The sequence below is a fragment of the Lissotriton helveticus genome, chromosome 10, assembly GCF_964261635.1.
Source record: "Lissotriton helveticus chromosome 10, aLisHel1.1, whole genome shotgun sequence".
Lineage (NCBI taxonomy): Eukaryota > Metazoa > Chordata > Amphibia > Caudata > Salamandridae > Lissotriton > Lissotriton helveticus.
Window position 1 is genome coordinate 1,133,197,656 of NC_136071.1, and position 20,945 is coordinate 1,133,218,600.

General features: G+C 47.5%; 1 long non-coding RNA gene across 2 annotated transcripts in view; it reads right to left on the bottom strand.

Annotated features, from left to right (window-relative positions):
• LOC144785646 (uncharacterized) overlaps positions 1–20,624 on the bottom strand; it is a 144,473-nt gene extending 123,849 nt beyond the window's left edge. For both annotated transcript variants that reach the window (XR_013602005.1, XR_013602004.1), the window contains exon 1: positions 20,415–20,624. This is a non-coding gene — a long non-coding RNA (uncharacterized LOC144785646). The remainder of the gene's footprint in view (positions 1–20,414) is intronic.
• Between the last annotated feature and the right edge of the window lie 321 nt (positions 20,625–20,945).

The following is a 20,945-nucleotide window of genomic DNA, read 5'->3' on the forward strand; positions in this document are numbered from 1 at the left end:
TGTAGCAGTCGCGAAAGATAAGGCATAAAGTGGGTGTAACAAGAGGCGTATACATAGACATGTGATGTAAACGTAACAGAATATGTCATAAATGGGGCGGAAACATGGAGGGGGCTACCTAAGGAGCCGGGACCTCTGACCTAGTGGTGCGCGCAAGCTGGCAATGACGTGTTACCAGGAGGAGCTGGGGGCTATGACTTCTGCACTAGGAAGAGGAGACGAAAGTCTGGAGTGTCAGAGCGACATGTACCTAAACACTATCTAGTATCTGATGTTTAGAGAACATGTTGATAGAATCCAAAAGTTATCAGGGCAAAGGCTAACAGACTCTAAGACTGGTGCATGCATTATTCTACATGTAGTGCGTGTTGAGGAATATTAAATGACCATTAATACAGTATTTCTCTTACATGGAGACGTAAAGGCTAGACCATGACGGAAACTATTGATGCGATTCAGTAGCTTAGGTATGCAGAGAAGGAGGGCTGAACTGATAACTAGAATCATAACATACTCTTGGCAGACTGGCAGGCAGAGCCAGGCCGAGCCGGGCACTGCGAGGCAGGAAGTAAGTGAAGGGTCAGGGATGCAGGTGGGGGCTGTATCGCTCCTCAGCGAGGGTTCAGGAGACAGGAGCTGAATCTGAGTCCGGGCCCTTTTGAGGCCTAGAAACGGGGACTTTTACTGAATTAACGTGCACACTGTGAAACGTGGCAACATGGGTTTACATAGGCCTAATATTCGTTGCATTCACGAAGACTGGAAACTGGCATACTAGAGATGGACACAACTGTAATTGCGTCTTTAATCGATCATAGGGAATACATATGCATATTAATCATGCACATATAACATAGGATGGGGAACACGTAGGGACACAGAACATGGCAAAATTTACTTTTCCACATTCCCTCCTTGTCACTACGTTTCCATCAGGAAACATCAATATTCATGATACCATCTATCATTTCATACAGTATCATTTGCTCATCTCGAATTGTCTTGGAACGGGACTTAGGACTAGGAATACATGATGTAGCACAAATGCCGCAAATCGCAGGGCCACATTGTATACAGAGGCAGCAACTGAATATGATCATTACTGCAATACCTAGGAATGACAATACTTTCCATCCCCAGGCAGATATGATACTCCAGAGCCAACCGGACCATGTCCAGGTGCCTGGATTCTGGTGTAACTGATGGGCAATTTTATGAAGTCTGGTTATAGCTGAATAAACAGACGGCGCGTTATTAGGAATGAAAATGCAGCAACTAGATCCGATGACTCTACATGCCCCGCCCCTATCGGCCAGTATGACGTCAAGGACGAGACGATTTTGGAGCACTACAAATCTCATAGCGGATTGCTCTTCGGTTAAGTTACCTAGAGCAGAAGTAGTCTCATTCACTACTGCTTCAAGGGTTCTGGTTAACCTACGGATTAACTTACTATTCTGGACAGGTCCTATAAAGAAGAAGAAACCTTTATTGAAATCTTGATATTGTTCTAGAGCAGTTTCAGTTTGATCGACAATTGGGGACTCGATCTCCCTTCTATGTCTAATGTGTACTAGATGTGTGTTTCTATGATAATCAGATGGTGCTAGAAAAACTGGTGGCAGTAGGAAGGCAATATAACATGTTCCATCCCAATCGAGGGGCAGACGAACATATGCGGTCTGGCCACAAACAAAATAAGAATGACGTGAGGCTTTGAAAATAGATTTCCCACTGTCACTATACTCGACAATAGTAGTGCAATCACTATGTCCTACATGTGCGGAACCATTCTTTCTGACACATAATTCACCTTTGACTGGTAGTACTGAAATAGCAGGTAAGTCTGGAGTAGTATCAGACTGAACATTCAGGACCATAAAATTCGAAGAATAATTACCCAAATTATAAACTTCATTTTCTAGATCTAACCCTGTTCTATGGGTGAGACCTTCTTTGTCTGAAAAACATGTACTATTCAGAAGTAACATATCATTAGAAGATGACGTTAACGTGGACCATGCTCCACACGAACCATTATGTGAAAACGGATAAGGAAAGAGTGGCAGAACTCCCTTCGGTGTCTGGAAAGGGGGGAGTCGACCACACACCCAACAATTAGTAGCATTGCTGGTCTGGTGTGAATAGTGTAACATACTAATGAATGTATTATTTCTCATAGCAAGACGATAGGATAACTCGTGAGGAGGCAGATCACTAAATGTGTGCTCTACTGTAGAATTAGAAAACTTATTTACATGAGAAATTGGAAAACATAAATGTAATGCATAACTTGTGCAGGTAACCATCAAACTCAAAAATAATAGAAAACTTAGAAAAACGATACATCTGATAGAGTTTTGACTAACTCTCTCACTATGGGGGTCTATCTCATACATGTCAGAAACCTGTCTAACCGCTTCACCCGAGGGGGACTTAGACAATTAAACTGGCTGACTTATTTTACTAGACCGGAGCTTCTTTTTATACTCCTGCTGCGGAGTTTCCTCTAACAGGGGAGGCTTTGATTCAAAGTTTGTAGCGGGACAGTCCTTAGAAATGGAACAATCTTTAGAATTCTGGCAGTCCTTTAAAATGGAACAGTCCAATGTTTTTATGCGACATCCATGGAATTTCTTGACGTGGGACAGGTGCACCCAGCCTTTGCGGCCTTCCAACTTCACGGCCGTGCGGGTGGTCAGAAGGACAAGTTGAGGTTGTTTCCAGCGAGGCTCCAGCGGACTTGAACGATCAAAGTTCCTCACAAGGACAAGACTTCCTGGAACGATTTCATGCGGTTTCACCTCGGTATTGTCTGGAAATGCGGCGGCAACCTGTGAACGACAAGAGTGTAGGGCAGACATCAAGGAAGCTAGGTAATCTGTCAGCATATTACTGGAAACATCGGTAATACTTCGGGGTCTAGGTGTACCCCACATGTTCGGGGGGCGGCCGAATACGACCTCATAAGGGGACAGACCTGATCTGGAATGTGCGACCATGCGCATATAAAATAGGGCGACTGGCAGAGCTACTAGCCAGTCTACACCTTTCTCTTTACAAACTTTGGCGATGCGGATTTTCAATGTCTGGTTATGTCTCTCTACGAGACCTGCTGCTTCAGGATGGCGTACACAATGAAACTTCCACTGGTACCCTAACAGAAGGGAAACATGCTTCATTAACTCAGATGAGAATGGCTGGCCGTTATCTGAATACACGACCCTAGGGAGTCCATAACGGGGGAAGAATTCACGAACCAACTGCTTGGCAGTGGTCGCGGCTGTGTAATCTGGGACTGGATATGCTTCTGTCCATCTGGACAAAGCGCATACAACTACAAGGACATACTTGAAACCTCGACATCGCTCCATCTGAATATAATCCATCTGGAGGACTTCAAAAGGGTGGTCAGGAGGCTGGAATCCCCCTTGTTCCACCGGGACACTTTTACCTGGATTGAACTGGCAACATATCATACAGGTACGGACTTTCTGCTTGGCTGCAGCTCGTAAATGCTTGTTGAACCAAAGGTTCTGGATACTGTCTAACATGGCTTTTTCTCCTAAATGTGCAGGACTATGTGCGGTATTGATAATGACTTGAACCATAGAGTCGGGGAGAAACCATGTGGCTTTTCCCTTCGTCAACCATCCCTGATCTGTCTGGACCCCTCCTTGTTCAGACCATTTCTTCATTTCTTCGGGAGTAGCATGTGACTGGATGTCTATGACATCTTGTGTAGGGTCCTTAACTGTCATACATGTAGTCGGATCTGGAGTGTGTGTCAGTGTTGTGTTAACTGGAATGTCTGGTGTCTGAGCTGTAAGCTTGGCTGTTCGATCTGCTAGATCGTTACCTTGGGAAATGATGTCAGTAACTTTCGTATGTGCTTTGCACTTCATGATAGCGATAGCTGTCGGTAAATGTATTGCATCTAACAGAGCTTGAATGAGGAGACCATGCTGAATCTTGGTCCCATGAGAAGTCATAAAACCTCTTTCTTGCCAGAGCACTCCAAAGTCGTGTACGACTCCGAATGCATAACGTGAATCTGTGTATATGTTAACTTTCAGGTTCTTGGCACGTATGCAGGCTTGGGTCAGAGCGACGAGCTCTGCTGCTTGAGCGGACAGGGTGTCAATACGATGTGTCTCTATAACTTCAGTTTCAGTAGTCACTGCATACGCGGCTACTAGTTCTCCTGTACTAGTTCTCATACATGAACCATCCACATAAAGTGTCAGGTCGGGATTAGGTAATGGAATATCTGTCAGGTCTTGTCTTGGCTTTGTCATAGTGTTAACAACTTCCACACAGTCATGTGTGGCCGGATTTGAAGTAACTGACGGTAACAGTGTAGCAGGATTTAGAACGTTGCAGCGTCTGATTTCTATGTGTGGCTGGAACAGTGTCAGTTCATAACCTGTTAAACGTGCAATTGTCAAGTGCTGAGTCTGGGTTCGGTTTAAAAGAACTTCCACGGAGTGTGGAACTTGTACTGTCAGGGAGTGTCCTAATACTATGGAATCACTTTGTCTGATAGCTAGTGCTGTGGCTGCAACTGACTTGAGGCACGCAGGCAGAGCCTGGGCTACTGGATCTAATGTGCTCGAAAAATAAGCACAGGGCTTGTATTGTCCTGCTTGATCTTGTGTGAGAACAGATAATGCTGTACCATCACGTTCTGTGACAAAAAGTGTAAAAGGCTTACTATAGTTCGGTGTTGCTAGAACAGGGGCTTGGCATAAGGCTTTCTTTAACTCATTAAAAGCAAGTGTATGTTCGGATGTCCAAGGGAGGACAGTCGATACGGCTGCCTCCTGTGTCGTTAACTGTATCAGTGGCTTGGCTAGAAATGCATACTGAGGAATCCATTGTCTGCAATAAGAAGTGAGGCCGATAAAAGCTCGTACCTCCTTCTGGGTCTTGGGCTGAGGGAGACTTGCTATTAACTGGATACGGTCAGGTGTCAACTGCCTACCCCACTTGGACAGTAAGTGGCCTAAGTAGATCACTTGCTGTACACAGAATTGAAGCTTCGAAGGGGACACCTTGTGCCCCATCTCGGCTAGGAAATACAGAACTGTAAGTGACGCACGCTCGCAGTCACGTTCAGAACGGGCTGTGATCAGTAGATCATCGACATACTGGAGCAGGGCAGTGTCAGTTGGCATGTGAATATTGTCTAGTTGTCTCTTGAGTGCTTGACTGTAAATACTAGGACTTTCTGTGAAACCTTGAGGAGCTCGTGTAAATTTATAGCTCCTTCCATTTAAACAGAAACCGAAAAGGAACTGGCTGTCTGGATGAATGGGAACACTGAAAAATGCGTTCTTGAGGTCGATGACAGTAAAGAACGTGGCTTCGGAATCAATGGCTGTCAATAGGGATGAAATATCTGGGACTACTGGATACTGGGGTATGATACATTTATTAAGTTCTCGAAGGTCAATCACTAATCGATATACTGGAGGTGCATTTGGATCAGTACGTTTCATGACTGGAATGATAGGAGAATTACATACATTGGAGACAGTTTCTACAACCACTCCTTGAGCAATGAGCTCGTCAATAATTTTGGATAAGGCTGCTACAGCCTCAGGTGGCAATCTGTACTGTCTGATTCGTGGCAAAACAATACCTGGTTTGAGAGTCACACAATGGGGTCTGATGTGCATGAAACCTACATCAGTTGGACCTTGCGCCCATAAATGCTGCGGGACATTCAGTAATCTGTGTAACATGCTGTGTTGCAGCTATAGGCTGCGGTACTGTAACTGTCTGTTGTGCATTCTGTGGTGTCTGAGAAGTCTGTGAAACTTGTTCTTGTCTAGGCGGACGTGGTCTTTCTTTAGTCTTACCAGTGGCTATGTTGTGTTTCAGAACTGCACACTCGTTTATAAAATGACCTGGCTGTTTACAATAATTGCAGGTCCCTTTAACGGGAGCTGCAGGATGACTGGCTTGATTCATACCCCTCTTCTGACTGTCTTGAGGAACAGATTGTGCAACTAATACTTTCATTTTCGTGTCTTTCATACGTTTCCTTTCGTGTTCTTGCTCTTCTCTGATTCTATTCTGGTGGTACTGGAGCATTTGAAGCATTTGGGACGGAGTATTAGCTTGCCAGGTACTTTCGACTTTCAAAACTCGATTTTTAACTTGTGGACTTGAATTCTCGACTAGTTTAGTAACAAAAAGATGAGGGTATGACTCGCTACCTGTCTTCAAACCACTGTTGATGATAAAGCATTTCTCGAATCTAGAATAAAAATCACTAGTATCTTCGTCTGGTTTCTGTTTACAGGCTGAGATTGCATCCCAGTCTTCCTTTTTCGTGGCTAATAACCTAGGCAAAACCTGAATCAATAACTCTGGTAATTCTTTACATTTATCTCCTAGACCGGTACCTGGTACACGTGTATTATCTTCAGCTTCTAGAGCTGTCCAATCTATCTTTTTCTCTCCCACCTCCCATTCTTTTTCCTTGAGTTTTTCATATATGCCCGCAGGCAACAGGACCTTTAACATTTTAATGATATCTGGATACGTGTATTCTCCCATGCGGAGCATGTCCTTTAATTCACGGTGGAACCCTGCTGGATCTTTGTCGTGACAGGGAATTAATTTCTTCATCTCTAAGAGTTCCATCTTTGTGATAGGGGTGTAAACAAATACTCGTTCTAGACCACCACCCTCTTTCTTGACTGGATGTACTTCTCGTAACGGATTCTGTCTATCTATGTAAAATGGTTTACTTCCTGGGGGTGAGACGTGAACAAAGTGCGGGTTTAAAAACGTTCGGTATTTGTGGCGCTGTTCTAGAATGATACTAATTAATTCGGTACCTAGACCTTTCCATCTATACTGTAGTAACTCGTTTAATACATCATGTAACGGACCTGGATCGGAATGTTGTCCCTCATACAGGGTGATGAGGTGCTGGATCATATACATACCCACCAGTCGCTGCTCGGCTGGGGGCAGTTTCAGAAACATTTGTGCCACTATTTCGTCTGGAAAAGTGGTAGAATCAGTAGCCCATCGGACTGCTGATCGGGCTTGTTCTTGTTCATGCATGGTACTAAGCTCACTATAACCGATTCGTGCTTTCAGAATGTGATCGGTAGCTTGAAATACTTGTTCTAGAGAACCTTGTTCTGGTGCTGGAAGAGAGAAAACTTTCTTGTGTTCTAGGCGTAAATGTCGGTCTGGAAATCTAGATTTACCTACATACGCTATTCTGGCGGGATTCTCGTCTTCTACTTCTTCAGTAGAAGAGTCATTTTCTTTCTCGGTTGCTTGTGTTGCTTCTCGTTTCTCGTGTAACTTTATTATTTCCTTACGGATTTTCTTGTACATACTCTCTATACTACCTAGTGTCTTGTGTCTTCCCTCGGCTATATGGTCACTCCACCTGGTCAGGACTTTCATTTCTTCTCGATCTTTTTCTGGATAATCTTGTTCTCTTATTAAACAATTAATTATAAATTTTAACAGTATGAGCTGAATCTCGACTTTTCTTTTGTTCATAGCATCGCCAATGCTTTCTGGATCTTCTCCTGTACGGATAAAACGATATATTCGGTCTAGATATTCCTTCATATTTGGCAGGGTGTCCAAATACTCGGTCACCCGTCTTACACGCAATGAATATATGACCATGGCGTCATCGCCTGGGACTGAATCATAACGGCATTCGGTGAGTGCTTTCTTGATATCTGCAACTGACTGAAATTTGGGTGTACGCTGTGACGCTAGTTCATGTAGCGTCATACGTCTGTGTTGAGGCGGGGTACGAGGAGAACCTCCCCCCGTGGCTCCTAGACTGGAATCGTCTGTGTGTACTGTACGGGCTGGGAGAGTGACTGATGTAGCGGGTACTTGTACTGTGGGCTGGACCGGGGGTACCGTAACAGGTGCTGCGACGGGTGCCCCGGTGGCTGGAGGAACAGGAATCACATTATTTACAGGAGCAGGCGGAACAGAATTTGCATACTCTGGGACTGTGTCGTCCAAATAGGACGAGAGAAAAATATCAGCTGCGGTCGGTTTGTGACGTAGCTTGGTCGGAACTAATGGTGGCGGAAAATTACTGGATGCCTCCGGGGTTGCTTTTGGCAAGCCCTCGGCAAGAAGAGGATACATACCCTTAATAAGGGCATTCCTCTGTCTGTCTGACTGTTCGACTTTAACTCGTTCACCTATTTCGATTAATTCCCTTTCTTGGGCTCTTTCTGAGGATTCTCTACTTAATTCTGCTTTTCTGAATTCTTTTTCGGTTCTTTTATGAGATTCTTTGCGCCATAACTCGATGGCATCTTTCTGTGACTGTCTGGCTTTCTTTTTCCATAATGCTTCTTCTACTCGCATGATGCACTCGGCATCCCATGTACCCGATACGGGCCATCTATATTTCTCTTCGAGGTGTCTGGTATAATCAGACCATAAGTCTAGATATATTATGGCACTTAAGCCATGCTTGTGATACATAAAATGACCTGGACTGTCCCTAGGAGGGACAGGGACTGCTTCCTCGAGCAGCCCTTTTCTAGTTTTTAACTGACGTAATTTGGAGAACAGAGGCATGATTTCTAGAATATAGACACAATACAATACACAATAAACACGATGATAAATTGAATAACAAGTCATTCATACCACGACATAAAAATACATGAATAACATTAGAATAACAGTTCGGACAGAATATTACCTAGAATACTGAGAACAGAACACATGAATTTCTCGAGAACAGAACTTACTAGAATTTCTAGATGTACTGCTAAAACAGTACAGAACTTACCGGTCTCTTAAAGAGACACGTCAGGACCCGCATCCACCTAGGTGGACACTTCGTGTTGGATTTGCGTACCCAAACCCACGGACCAGAGACAATTAGATTGACCCTGTCTAGATACTACCCCAGCAACGGTACTCACCGGGCAGCAAGAACGGAAGGCCTCGGACTGGACTGGACTGCTACGACGACGGACTATGAACTTCGGACTTTAGTTACAGGTGGGCCTCTGGATACCTCAGACCTTGGACTCTCGGCTTGGGCTCTGGTCGGGACTCGCCGCGTTCCTCCACCGCCTCGTCTGGATGCTGGACCGCAACCTCCGTCTCCTCCCTGGACCTGAGGGATACTTGAAGCAGAAATATCTGCCGGTGCGCAGGATGGTTCCGTCACGGCTGCAGAGGGTCAGGGGGCTTGCGTGGCTTCGCCGGCGCGTGGGGAAAGGGCAAGTCCCTATTCGGGCGCCATTATGTGGTAAATAAATAATTAAATACCTGTTCTATTTTTCGGAATCATTAATAAACAGATAGCTCAATAAAATAAGAGTCAAGATTCGAGGTAGCTGGAGTTTTGCAGGTTTTAATAAAGCATAAAGGACAGGAACAGGACAACCTGCATGGAAACGGATGGCAGGGCCCGGCAGCTGCCGGGGCAGGATCTGGGATGAGCGCGCTAACTTTAATAACAGTACACAACATATATATACTAAAACAATTGCATTACATTCAGTGTAGTAGGCGTAGCAGTAGGCGGAGTTTGTAGCAGTCGCGAAAGATAAGGCATAAAGTGGGTGTAACAAGAGGCGTATACATAGACATGTGATGTAAACGTAACAGAATATGTCATAAATGGGGCGGAAACATGGAGGGGGCTACCTAAGGAGCCGGGACCTCTGACCTAGTGGTGCGCGCAAGCTGGCAATGACGTGTTACCAGGAGGAGCTGGGGGCTATGACTTCTGCACTAGGAAGAGGAGACGAAAGTCTGGAGTGTCAGAGCGACATGTACCTAAACACTATCTAGTATCTGATGTTTAGAGAACATGTTGATAGAATCCAAAAGTTATCAGGGCAAAGGCTAACAGACTCTAAGACTGGTGCATGCATTATTCTACATGTAGTGCGTGTTGAGGAATATTAAATGACCATTAATACAGTATTTCTCTTACATGGAGACGTAAAGGCTAGACCATGACGGAAACTATTGATGCGATTCAGTAGCTTAGGTATGCAGAGAAGGAGGGCTGAACTGATAACTAGAATCATAACATACTCTTGGCAGACTGGCAGGCAGAGCCAGGCCGAGCCGGGCACTGCGAGGCAGGAAGTAAGTGAAGGGTCAGGGATGCAGGTGGGGGCTGTATCGCTCCTCAGCGAGGGTTCAGGAGACAGGAGCTGAATCTGAGTCCGGGCCCTTTTGAGGCCTAGAAACGGGGACTTTTACTGAATTAACGTGCACACTGTGAAACGTGGCAACATGGGTTTACATAGGCCTAATATTCGTTGCATTCACGAAGACTGGAAACTGGCATACTAGAGATGGACACAACTGTAATTGCGTCTTTAATCGATCATAGGGAATACATATGCATATTAATCATGCACATATAACATAGGATGGGGAACACGTAGGGACACAGAACATGGCAAAATTTACTTTTCCACACCCACCCAAGGAATTTCTTGGCCCACCCAAGGCCATTCGGAACTGAAAAACAAGTGTTTTTCACCTTTATGTTTCGCAGGGAATACCCTGCTGTGTGCTCGCCCTTATCGTTTATTTTTTTTGTGAAAACTTTTTATTGCTTTTAAAACAAGAAAACAAAGGAACAACACAAAACAAGGCAGTACATTAAAACGTGTCATCACGTGGCCCGTGGGGGGGGTACATAGAGGAATCAAGCAGTAGTGCAATCCATAATCGGGGGGGAGTGGGGGGGGGAAGGAGACCAAAATATATACAAAACAACTATATTCCTGCGGAGGAAACGTCAGGTTGGGAGGAAGACAAATCAGCATCAAATTCCGACAGTGGGGGAGTACATATATCTCCACGGTATGCGTTCCATTGGGTTCACACTTTCCCCCACTTGCCTGGTTTGCCACGGGATACATACACAGTTTTTTTCTCGAAACATGCACCAATCCATGTTTTGTGTCCACCCCAGAAGTGTCGGAGGCTTCTGAGCGCCCCACAATTGGGCAATATCACGCTTGGCAACCATGTTGCCCAAGGTCGCCCAGCGGAGCTGCGCTTGATTGTAGTCATTCGGCTCCCAGACATTCAACAAGCATCTTCGCACTTCAGGTATCAATCGCACTCCCGTGACCTCACTCATTACTTCATGCACGCGGTTCCAATAACGTATCACAGCAGGGCATTCCCAGATAATATGAAGGAATGTAGCCACCATACCGCATCCGCGCCTGCACAGTCCATCCATCGAAAATCCCATTCGAACCAAACGCGGGCCAGTCACATACACCCTATGCAAAATGTTTAGTTGGACGAACCGAAGACGTGCCGGGATAGCCACTTCCTTCGGGGAAGAAATCGCGGACTGCCAATCCTCATCATCGAGTTCTAGACCATCTCTGGTCCACAACCCTCGAAGACTAACTAGTAGATCAGTCCTGGTATTGATCAACTTTTTATAAATTAGCGAGATCGTGCTATCAGGAACGTGACCATCCAGAATCCGATCCTCGAGCGGGGATGCCTCCGGCACGTCCGAGCCTAGTGGGAAAACAGACAAGACCGCATGCCGGACTTGCGCATATCTGAAGAATTCCTTATCATTCAGCCCATACTCAACTTTCAATTCCTCAAACGTCTTGACCCTGCCCTTGATCCATACGTCATCTACCCTACTGATCCCGATCATGTCCCACCGATCAAATCCCTTCGATTGCCAAAGGGAGCCCAGTTTATACGAAGCATATAGTGGGGTAGCCCGGGTCGGCCTGTCGGCCCATTCCGTGGCCGCCGTAGCTCTACGCCACACCTGCACTGCTGTTTTGGTGGGGCCCGTAAGAGTCCCGCCAACTGATTTCGCATATAGAGCCCTATTGTAGTCCCCACCGGGTAGCAACCATCTGTCCATCGCAAAAGCCGGGTTTAGTGGGGGAGTGTAGGTGCCATGGTTGATGGCCCCCAATTGAGAGGCCCAGTAATAGCGACGAATGTCCGGGAGAGCGATGCCGCCATCGTACCAAGGGAGTGTAAGCTTCGAGAGGGCGATGCGAGGACGGCTCCCCCATAACAAGTGCCGCTGTAGACTCTCAATCTCACGAAAATAATCCGCTGGTACTACATCAAGCGTGTTTTGAAGCGCATAAAGGAATCGGGGGAGCGACATCATCTTAAACAATGCAGCTCGTCCCAAGGGAGAAAGGGGGAGTCTGCTCCAAGTCCCGACATCCGCCCGAAGGCGTCTGAGAGGGGGCAGCAGATTGCGCTCATACCGAAGTGTGGGGTCCAAGGTGACAAAGATTCCCAGATATTTGAAACCATCTAGTACCACCGGAATAGGACAATCACGGGGCAGAAGAGGAGTATCACCGGAGAGAACATAAACGCAAGATTTAGACCAATTTATAACTAAGCCGGAATTCTTACGGAAAGAAGTCAAAACGTCGAAAAGGACGATTAACGACTTTCGGGGCGATGTGAGGTACAAAAGGATATCATCTGCATACAGAGATACACGGTCTTCAAATTCCGGAGACCATCGAATGCCCTTCATGGATGGCTCCCATCGCAGCCAAGCCGCCAGTGGCTCCAAAGCAAGGGCAAACAAGAGTGGGGACAGAGGACAGCCCTGGCGCGTACCTCTACCGAGAGCAAAGGAGGCCGAGACACGTCCATTCACCACTACCTGGGCTAAGGGATCAGCATAAAGCAATCGAACCCAACGGATAAAGGTGGGCCCAAACCCGAATTTGGAAAGGACCGCCCAAATATAGGGCCATTCAATCGTGTCAAACGCCATGGTGGCGTCCAAAGACGCCAAGATGGCCGACTCTCTCAATGTCCCCGCTCGCACGAGGACTCCATGCAAGCGCCGAAGATTAAGTGCCGTATTGCGATGCGGTATAAATCCGGACTGGTCTGGATGAACCAGATCACCTATAACAGTCACCAGACGATTAGCAAGAACTTTGGCCAGGATCTTGGGTTCAGCATTTATTAGGGAAATAGGCCTGTATGATTCGCAGCGGTCACGTGGCTTACCCTCTTTATGAATAACCACTATGGAAGCCAATCTCTGGTCAGGAGGAAGAAACCCTTCCGCCAATGATTCCAAAAACATAGATCGCATATATGGTGCCAGCACATCCGGACGGAGCTTGTAGAGTTCTATAGGGAGTCCATTAGGGCCCGAGGCCTTCCCGGAGCGGATCGAACGGATAGCGGTCGCAACTTCATCCGCCGTGGGCGGAACTTCCAGCAGGTCCCTCTCTGAATCAGACAAACGTGGTAGCGAGATATCGCGTAAAAGCATGTGGGAGTCCTGCTCCGGTCTATCAGACACAGGGGAGTACACTACCCGAAAATAATCGGCAAACCTCTCAACAATTCCAGCAGGGTCCGTGATACTCTCACCATTCGCGTCAACTATAACAGGAACCACTCGACTCGCGCATTCTCTCCTATCCAACCAAGCAAGCAACTTCCCAGCCTTATCTCCCACATCATACAGACGTCCCTGCTGTTCACGACTCATCTCCTTCGCTGCATCAGTCACCAGAGCTCTGTACTCATGTTGTTTTAGGTCCAACAGATGAAGCCTCTCAGGGGAGACCCCAGCATCAAACTCTCCCTCAAAAACGGTAATTTCAGTCTCAAGACGAACAACCTCCTCTCGTCTACATCTCTTAACATTGCCAATCGACGAGAGGGCCTGCCCCCGAATTACAGTTTTGTACGCCTCCCACAAAGAGACAGAAGAGGATACAGACCCCAGATTTTCGGCAAAGTATTGATCAATTGTTTTAAGTAGTTCCGCTCTAATCTTAGGATCACGGAGGTACCACGGGTTGATCGGGGCCACTCGACCCTCCGATCCCCCATGCGCGTTCACAACCAACCACAGTGGGGAATGATCCGAAATACCCCTGGCAAGATGTTTCACCTCCCCTATACGGGAAGTCTGGGAGGAGGGCATCAAGACATAATCCAATCTCGAAAGGCTGCCGTGGGCCCCAGAGTGAAAGGTATACTGTTGTTGCCCAGGATGATGTAAGCGCCAACAATCGGTCAGCCCCAGCGCCCCCATGAAGTCCCCAAGCCAGGATTGGAACTTAGCGAGAACTCGGGGAGGGTAACGATCGCACATCCCAGATACTACTGAATTAAAGTCCCCCCCGATTACAAGCAAACCCTCGGGGACTCCCAGAATCACTCTTCACAGATCTGCATAGGTCGTTGTTTGAAGACCTGGGGGTATGTAAACAGAAAATAATGTAACCACCCTGCCCTCCCACCGCCCCACAATGGCGGCGTACCGCCCTCTATCATCAAGTATAATGTCGTCAACAGCGAGGGGGAGGGAGGTCCGGACTAGAATGCCCACCCCTCTGGAGCCAGAAGTGAAACCTGAGTGTGCAACGAGACGGTAGCCACGCCTATTCATGGCATGGCACGTATTACCCAGCAAGTGCGTCTCCTGAAGCAAAACCACATCAGGGGACAAGCGTCTCAGTAACTGCAAGACCACTCCCCGCTTAATTCTGTCTCCCAGACCATTTACGTTCCAACACAGTATCCGTAGTCCCCTACCCCCATCCCAGAGTCCACCCCAAGTCCCCCCCCACACCAGCCGCGACACCACAACACAGAGGATCATTAGCATTATGCCTTGAAAAAAACAAAGAAACACATCCCTGAACTTCCCAACCCCCCAGAACAACATCATGCCCCCCACCCCGCACCCCTGCGTTAGACTCAAAAGCCACCCCAACTCGCGGCGTGCCTGTCGCCCTAACATACAACTAATCTACGAAAAGAACCCCAGAGGAGGAAGTCTCACCCGCCCCTCACCCACACCCCAGTAAGACAATGAAGTAGCAATCATTATCAGTGTAGCATCGAACCACTGCCGAAAGTCAAAACGTCGGTCCGGGAGCCGATGTCGCTCCCTATTCCTGCTCCGTCGGGCCGCCCTCCGCTCCACCGGAAAGTTCCGATTGTTCAAATCGCCCTCGTCCCGTAGGCAGCGAGTCCAACCAGTCATTAGCCGCTTCAGGATGATCAAAGAAAAATGTTCTATCGTTGTGGACGATACGCAATCGAGCCGGGAAAAGCATGGCATATTTCATGTCCCTGTCTCTCAGTCTCTTCTTCACTCCTTGAAACCCCAGCTGCTGCTTCTGGACTTGTTGGGTGAAGTCTGGGTAAAAGCTGACCGCAGCGTTCTCATATTCCGTGGGGCCTGATGTGCGGGAAGCCTGCAGTATCACATCTCTGTCACGAAAGTTGAAAATCCGCGCAATGATGGGGCGCGGAGAGGCACCCAGCTTGGGCGGGCCACCCGGGACACGGTGGGCCCGTTCAACTGCAAAGAACTTGCTCAGGCCCTTGGGCGCCAAATGATTTAGGACAAGGTCCTCCACCAGTAGGTCCACAGCTGACGATTCTGTCTTCTCCGGGACACCGACCAGTCGGACGTTGTTCCGTCGTGCTCGGCCCTCAAAATTGTCCAAGCGACGGGAGAGATAGTCACGGGCGGATCTCAGATTACCGACCTCCGTCTGTAGGTCAGAGACGTCGGTGATGAGACTAGTTGTCTTCAGGTCGAGAGACTTGACCTTTTCGTTGGTTTTTGCAAGATCCGCCCTGATCAGAGTGACATCAATGGCAACAGTGTCCAGCTTGTGGGTTAGGGCCTCATACTGTTGTCCCATCGCGGCCTTCATCCCAGCAATGGTGCACATGACGTCTTTCAACGACGGGTCATCACCCAGCAGGGATTCGTCCTCAATGCCAGCCGGGGGTTTAGCCATTCCGCTCGGAGAGCTGTTAGTGAGGGTATATCGGTCCATGACGTTGGATTGGACAGAACCTCCTCGAGCTGCCGGTCTGGTCTTGCGCCTCTCTGCTTCAGGCTTGGTGGCCATCTTAGGTCGTGTGCCCCGGAGGGTATTCTGAGACCTAGTGAAAATGGCTACACTCGATGTGCCCGCAGAAGCTCAGAGAATAAAGTGAGGACCAGTCACTAGGCAAAGAGCAATGAAAGTCCGGATCTCCGAGCGATGTTGCGAATAGTTGAGTGAAGCAAGCAACCAGGGCAACCAAGGCAAGGTCAATGACGTAGGATCGTCAGAATCGAAACTGAAAGTAGAAGACCGGGCAAGGGAGGTTAGCGCAGGCCGTTGTTATTCAATTACTACCCGGCTGGCAGAGTAGGCAAGCCCGGGGCAGTGCCATGGAGCAGGCCGCAGATATTCAAAAATCCATATCTTCTGTTCCCGGAGACCAAATCGAAATTCACAAACGGATAAGTGATCAGCAGGTTCTCGACCACCAAAGCCCGTCGTCCAAATCAGGATTAGTTGCAGGATAGTCGATGGAGGTGGCGAAGGTCCGGGAGCTCTGAGCTCACGCGACCATCTTGGGTGCGCGCCTTATCGTTTATTTTAATGATTAACAGTATTATGTAGGCAACTTTCAGGCCTAGAGAGAGGTGTGAAGTCAGCAATGTATATTAGCTGTTATGATGACCCGTATGGATATCCCGAAAATGCATAAACTTCAATGTTTTGCAAAGTAAAAAGCTGCCAAAGTTTTTTAAAAACATGAAAAGCTGTAAAGTGGCTCTTTAAGGCAGCAAAAACATTTCTGCTGCTGCACATGACCAGGAGCATGCTGCAGTCTTAAAGTTCTGCATCTTAATAATTTGAGAAGTAGCATCCTTTCCCTTCCCCAAAGTTGGAAACACATGAAAGAAAGCAAAGTATGGTGCTCTTTGGGTGCTGATTGTGTCAAAAATGTCAAGCGCAGACAGATGCCAATGCCTAAAATATCAGAGCGATTAAATACTTTGCTGTTTTTTGGCCAGTACCCACTCATCTTCATGGCCCACACATGCTTCTTTACGGCCCGCCAAAGAAAAAATTCTAGAGCCGGGCCTGTTTGAAGAATAGTTCCGGTATGATAGATGGGCGCCGGCGATGGCACTTTAGACTCTCACCAGCCCCATCTCCGGACATGGCTTTCAGACCATATCCGATATTTTTGGGAATGGAGGGTCAGATTTACAAGCTCCTTGCGCCTCTTTGCGACGCCATTGCATCACTTTTTGTGATGCAACAGTGGCGCAAACAATGCACCCTATTTACAACGTGACGCATCTCCCTAGATGCGTCATGTTGTAAAGCCCTGCATCACATTATACCTGCATCAGGTATAATGTATGGAGGGGGTCGTTCCTACGCAGGAAAGCCTCGTAAAAGTGACGCAGTGACATCTACAAGATGTCACTGTGTCACTTTTAGGAAGCAGGCGTAAGGATTGACGCAGTGTGGTGGGAATAGGCCACAAAATGCATTGCTGGAGTTGCGCCGTGCTTGCGACACAACTCCAGCAATGCGTGATTTTTGCCCCAACAGATGTGTCAGAATTTCTGACGCATCTGTCAGTCCTTCTGCCACGGTGTGCCGTATTGTAAATACGGTGAATCCATGGTGGCGCAAGCATTTTTTAGGGTGGCACTAGGAAAGTGACGCATCTCTATAGATGCGACCCTTTCGGTCCTAAGTACCGCCCTCTTTTTGAATACCTGAATTTTGAGCATGCTCTGCTTATCTCTCGTTTTAGGAATACCTGAAACATGTGTTGGCTTTAAAACACTCGGGACAATTTTGAATTTGAAAAAAGTGAAAGATTGTCAGATGTTTCACACAGGAAATAGTGAGCCTCGTATGACAGATTGCTATAAATCTGTGATAAGGATGATTAATAATCCAGGTCTGTCTCTGATCAGTATACACACCTATATACACCTCCCCTTTGATGTGCTTTCTTTTTTTTAAACAGTTTTTAATCCAAATCTGTAAACATTGATGGGGACTGATCTGAGAGTAGAATATGCTTTTATATATCGGGTAAGAATATTGGGGCATATTAGCAAGGGCATTTACGCCGCTTTAGCTGCACTTTCTGCTGCTATAGTGGTGATATTATTATCGCCCAAATAACAAGCTGTCGCTAACAGCTGTTAGCGACAGCTTTCCGGTGACAGCGACCGTTTCTCTTGCCACTTTGAATGTCAGCGATATATATCGCTAATGACATGCAAAGTAGGCGTGCCCCATGAAAACAATAGGAATCCACTCGCAAACACACCTAACTCCTATCAGCAATGCGACCCGGTTAGCGACAATGAAAGTCGTGCTAACCGCGGTTATGACAGGTTTTTTAGACCTGCTCAAAACCTGACTTGTCCGTTCAACTCAATGGGGGGTGGATTGTGTGGCTGAGACTACCATGGCCTATCAGCAACCACCCCCCTAACGCTGGGTCATTATCGCTGTAATTCTTGCGATAATCCTGCTTTTCGCCTCTATCGCTGGGTTTTCCATCACCGCGGAGATAGCCGTTGCTAATAACGTGATATCTCAGTGATGGAATCCAGCGATAGCCGGCGATGAAAAAATACTCGATAAGCGCGCTTTGCGATATTAATCGCAAAGCGTTGCTAATATGCCCCATTGTTCCTCTTTCTTTCGCCCTTTTTACTACCCTTACATGAGGGTGGTTGATGGTGATGGACTATCAGCTATATACCAATTTACCCCTAAATTTGATGAATGGATTACAAATTAATGAAAATATGAGCAATTGCTATTTTCTCTTCTTTTTCCAGTGCCATAGGTGAAAACTGAGGACAAGAGTAATTTACCAGTAAATCACAGAGTCGATTGTATGGCTAGTATTTGATTTGATTATTTCTTTGAAAGGAGAGTGACAATTTATCTCTGGTCTGATGAATGCCCGTGAACATTAGATTGTCGTTAAGGGGCTGACATATGTTGACCCACTGAGATAGGGTAGCTTTTATCCCCTGTCCCAGGGCCGGCTCTAGGCTCATGGTGGCCCTGTGCAGGGAGCGTAGTTGGGGGCCCTGGAAGAGGGGGTCCGGAAGGGGCGGAGCTCAGGAAGGTGTTTTAATAAAACGTCCAGAAAAGTCGTTAGATGATTATCACCCCTCGCCCTCTTGCGCTCGTCCTCTCTGCCTCGCCCTGTGCCCACTCAACGCTGCCCCCCTCCATCTCGACTATATATGTCTCGCCCCTCTCTCCCTGGCTTCTCTCCAGTTTGTTCCCGTTTCTCCTGTGCATTTAGCCCCGTTCTCTACCTGGCCTCTCTTTCTTCCATGTTCAAGTTTTAATTACTCTCCTCATTGCACCCCACCCCGTCGGTTACCTTTCTCTCTTCCCCTTTTGTCCTGTTTCCCCACTTGTTTTCTTTCCACCCTTCTCATGTGTCTCCCCAGTTTCCCCTTATCCATCACTTGCCTTTCTCTCCCACGCGTCGCCTGTCCATGTCCTTCTAAATGTCTGCACCCACAGTTTCCTAGGGTTTCTTCCTCTCGCCTCACCACCAGCCTCTCCAGTTCTACCGTTACCCCATATATACAGTGCTTTAAATGGGCCGGAACTGCCCGGTATGGAGTACCGGCACTTTTTTATTTTGAAAGGGGCACTACCGGTACCGTTTTAAAAGAAAAGCAATACTTTGCATTGGAGAATACCGGCACTTCTCACAAAACAAGCAGATACTCTGGTACCTGCACTTCTATTTTTCCTTTTCAAGCACTGCATATATTTCCCTTTGTTTTATCAAGTCTTCTGCATATTCATCTTCTTCCCTCCCATGACTTTCTCTCCAGTTTCATTCTGCCCCAGATCCAGTCCCCCCACCCCTATCCACGTGTCTCTTGCTCCTGCGCATGTCTCGTCTACCCAGTGTTCTCTTCTCACCCACTCCATCCTGTCTGTTTCTCTCTCCTGGTCATCCCATGCGTACATCTCTGATTTCCTCCCGTTCTTTAACGTCACCCCGTCTTGTCTCTTCATCCACCTGTTCATCTTCCTAGTCCTTCTTCTCTGTTCATGCTCACCCTTCTCTCGCTCCCTCTCACTGTCCCTTTTTCCTATCTTACCCCATATCTCTCTGTCTTCTCACCTACTCGGCCCCGTTTTAGCTTCCCGCTGTTGAGACTCCTCGAGCCACTGTTTGTAACCCTCATCTCTACTGTATTTGTACACGTGTTTCAGATACACAAGTTTAGTTAAAAACATCCCAGTTATTTTAAAAACAGCCTGTGCGGCAACTGGCAGAACGCTTAGAAGTTAGAATGAAAATGGTGGTTAACTAAAAAACAGCAAGAGGCACAAAAATACAGATGAAATATACTCCTGGGAAGAGGAGCCTGATTGGAATTGCCCAGAACGGATATACCCGCCCCTCCCTCTGCTGGCTGTTAAGTTCAAGTTTCATTGTCTGTTCGACTCGAGGCCTGCACCGTCCCACATTGCACAACAGTGCCTGCCTGTAATATTCACAGATCGATTCAAATTTGAAATTAATTGTACTGTCAGTCTATATACCTGCAGTGCAAGTCCGCTGTCGTCCGCTGCCTGAGACCTGCTCAGTCTCTCACCGTCGTTCACTTCCAAATAGGGTTGGGGAACCGACGAACCGGAGTCGGACAGCCAGAGGTGTTCAATCTCTGTGAGGGTGGCCTGCGCGTTATAATGTTCTTTCTTTATTCTCGATGACGAGTGACGATGCACGCACGCACTCTCTCGTCTCGTGACCAGACCACCACTCGTGACCGGGCGTGACGCCGCGTTAGCTGCGCAGCAGGTAGTGAGTTGCGCACTGCGCACAGGCAGCGCGCGCCGCGGGGGCTGTCCCAGGGCCGTCACGTCATTGATGCTAAGATTGACGGCCCTGGGACCCAAACTGCTGGCTGCACTCTGGGATTGGGAAAGTGAAACTAGTAACTACTAGCAGGTATCGGTAAAACAACAAAACAACGGCACTGGCCGGCCACTGCCATTGCTAGCCGCCGGAGGGGAGGCCGCCAAATCCTGCCAGGGGGCCGCCAGTGCCACGAACGGATCCTCGTTGTGGCG